This window comes from Benincasa hispida, chromosome 10 (assembly GCF_009727055.1).
Source record: "Benincasa hispida cultivar B227 chromosome 10, ASM972705v1, whole genome shotgun sequence".
NCBI lineage: Eukaryota > Viridiplantae > Streptophyta > Magnoliopsida > Cucurbitales > Cucurbitaceae > Benincasa > Benincasa hispida.
In genome coordinates, this window is record NC_052358.1 from 31,515,769 (window position 1) to 31,519,637 (window position 3,869).

The following is a 3,869-nucleotide window of genomic DNA, read 5'->3' on the forward strand; positions in this document are numbered from 1 at the left end:
GTGTAAAAATTAATTTAATATTTGATATTAAAGTAATTATTATTTTTAAAATTAATTTATGAAATCAATATTAGAAAATCATATTCCAATCAAAATGGTTTTGAATCATTTTGTGTTTTAAAAAAAAACGAAAATCGTTTATGCATGTTGCACAAAATGGAAAATGCACTTTTTCCATTATCTTCGTCTTCATACTCACACAAAATCCATTATCTTCTCTTCATTAATTCTTCAAGCGTGAGAAGCCATGCACTTCACTTCTTTTCATGTTCATCTACAATATATAAAGAAGTTTGGAGTCATTTGAGAAGAGTGAAAGCAAAAATTTTGAGAGCAAAACCTCTGTGAGAAGAAACCGTTCTTCTTATCCGGTTGCTGTGTGTTCTTCATTGTTCTTCTCCTTTTCAAGCTGTTCTTGAGTCCCACAACTCTGCCTAAAGCTCCAAGAGGATAGTGAAGGAAATCGAACTTGGGATTTACATGATAGCGGAACAAGACAATTCCAAATTACAATCATGAATCAACAAATCATTTACAGTCGACTTCAATACAAACGGTTCTGCGATCATACATAGAAATTACAGCATGAATAAAAAACCAAATGTACAAAGAAAACTCTACGCACATATGCAAAGACGTCTCTACTCTCTGATGCACGACTCTGATCGAACAACTGCAACCACAAGCGCTCGATCTACACGACCACAACACCGCATGAACACAACACGAACTCTTCGCACTTGTCCTCAACGATCTCTTCGATCACGATCTCCTCTGGAACACAAATTCCTCTACAACACCACGAACGAACTTCACCAAAGCTCCACGAATGGCCTTCAATAAACCTCGACGGTGTCGAGTTGAGTCTGACACCACCAATGAGGCGACCTTGGTACTCTCGGTGTGAGAATCCAAAGGGTGGGCTCTGTTTGGACTTGGTGTGAGGCAGACGAACGAAGGAAACAACGATCGCGTACATGACTGGGCAAGTGGGAGAAGTCGGAGACCTATCATATAGGTCGATGCCCAATTGTTTAGATAAAGCTATGCAATCGTCTAGCAAAAGCTATGCGATTGTTTAACTCTATCGTTTAGCTCGACAGACTCTACACGATCGTTTACCTTGGGCTAGCGATCGTTTATCAAAACTATGTGATCATTTAGTAAATACTACACGATCGTTTAGCTAGCATCTGTATGATCGTTTAGCTCAGCCCAGCCGTCGTTTTGTAAATTTGTATTTACTTGACGACTTCCGTGAGTTTCCTTTCGCGGGAGAGAAAACTCAAAAACTTTTCAAACTTTTGTAAAAACTTCTTTTTTAAAATAGGAAACCAATTTTCCTTTTAAACTCACGGTTACCATGATCAATAACCACCCACTACTTTGATTATTTAAAAGAAAAAGTATTAATTATCTAATAATTAATATTATTATAAACATAAATGATAACCAACTTATCATACTATATTTACAACCTATAGTTTTAATATTCATCTCATGAAACATATAAACCATAATTCTTTTTCTATTCCATGGTACTTAATATAAATCTCATTACATCAATCCTCCACTAGATGTATCTCATACATCATACCGATTATATCACATATAATCAAAATACCTCTTGTCAATTTGAATATTTCAAATCAACACCAAGAACTTGATCCTTCAACAGAATTCAAGCTACTAAGGGACCTCATGGACCTGTAGATCTGAAGCTCCAACGGTACGTGAATAACTGACTAAACTCTTTAGTCACGGGATCCACCATCTATTAATTGCGAGGTACTCCACTAAAGACCGATAGCTAAACTCTCTCACTACAGATATATTATGTGTCCATCTTAACCAATCAACAGTGCGACAACCCTTCACAGATTGCTCGTAAGTAAACTGGCCAATAACCATTATGCCCTGTAGTTACATCTGTCTCCTTACGTACCATTGATCCTCTAATAGAACATAAATCATAGTCCTACTATGACTAGTCTCTCTTCCAAAGAGAAGCTATGGCCACTATGTCTAGCTTCCTAGCACCTGGATCAGCTCTTAAGGGAGCAATCTCTCTACTTATCCCTGCTTTGGGAAAGAAGTGAATTCCATATTGTGAATTGAGTTCCCAGCTTCCAGATCAGACAAGCCCCTAAAAAGGTAGGCATGTTAAGTTAGAAATCTGGCCACTCTTACCCATACTAGTCAAAGGACTGCTCTCAAAGGCAGGAGTTCACAAAACACTTAGGATTGAGGTCGTGTCACCTATGGTCGTTTAGGTGAGATGCAAGTCCCTCTAGTATCAATGGCGTTATATAAAGAGTCTAGTCATCTCGTGGTCCATGTCTTATACAAACTCTTTGTATAGGACACCCCCGCTCCACATCTCCACATGAATAGTCAGGATCAACCATCTGTAGTAATTTACAACACTTGAAAACCTCTACAAAGTGGGTTGTATTCGTAGTGTCACAAGGATTAGGTATCCCACCTTAATCCTTATACTACAGACCGATTTAGGTTATCACTTAAGACATGATCCCCTTGTATATCACATATACATGCTTAAGTTCACATAAGATAACTAAGGAGCTTTGATTATTGGATATGAGTAAATGTCAGAATTAAATAACACTTATTTTATTCATTTAACAATGTGCATCTTTACAAAACAACGAGACTCCGGGAGAATTAGGATACCAATCCCAACAGATAGTAAGGAAGGCTTTGAGGTGGTTCACGGTGATTTTTGGTGAAGATAGCCGCTGTACAATCAGATTCTTGGAGAGTTCTTCAAAGGTATGATCTTGAAACCCTCTTTTTAGAAGAGCATGCTTTAGTTTCTGCCAAAATTAATGAGTTTAAATGCTCATGGATCTTTGATACTTCCGCTGCATGTTATTTAACTCTTTCATAGACTTACATGTTTGAATTTGGTGCGCTAAATGATCGAGTGCCTCATGCTTGATCACATTGTAAATGGTACTTGATCGTAGCTAAAAGATCGTGGATACTCGGCCAGTTTACTAAACGATCAGGCAGACTTCACCCGAGTGATTCAAGACCCGATTCGCCTGTGAACTAGTTTGCTCGATAGATCTACGTAATAGATAGAATTTTATTTTTAGTTTTGAGGCTTATCATCCTGGTCCATTTGTCTTTGGTGAATGTACATAGGATGTATATTTGATTATATGTCATATGATATGCCATATAGTTGAAATCCCACCTTAGGTTATGCATCATCTCTAATTATAAGTGTTATGATATAGTAGTTTGTATGACTTAAATTACATAAGAGCATGCTCATGCATCATATAATATAAGAGTTATATTTATGCATGCATTAAGCATAGACATGCATCATCTTTATATTATAAGTGTTATAGTATAAGGGTGTATGGAAGCATGTTTGCTTAGTTCATTACCAAGTATATAAGTGTTATATATAATAATGAATGGACATTGCATGAAGCATGACACATAGGTTAAATTTATAAAAGTTATAAATACCTAGTTGTGCATGGCAATGTGTATGGGTTTTGGTTGTTTCTTTTATAAGAGTTATAAGGGAAATTAGAACTAAAATCAATAAGAAAGACATGCATGCAAACTTAGGCTTGAATCATGGTTTTAAAAGTTTTAAAACTTGGTGGAGCTAGCCCTAAGATCACGGTTTTAATGAGATTAGCAACCTAAGATTTAATCTTTTAATCAGTTTAATAGGATTAAATTGACTAATAAAAAAATAAAAGCATAGCAAATCTATATATAAAGTACCTTTTGTCTAAGACGAGTTCTATCTAGGCTGGGGTACTTAAGCTGACGGAAATAGAACACGACATGGGAACCTACTTGGAAAGGTGAATTAGATA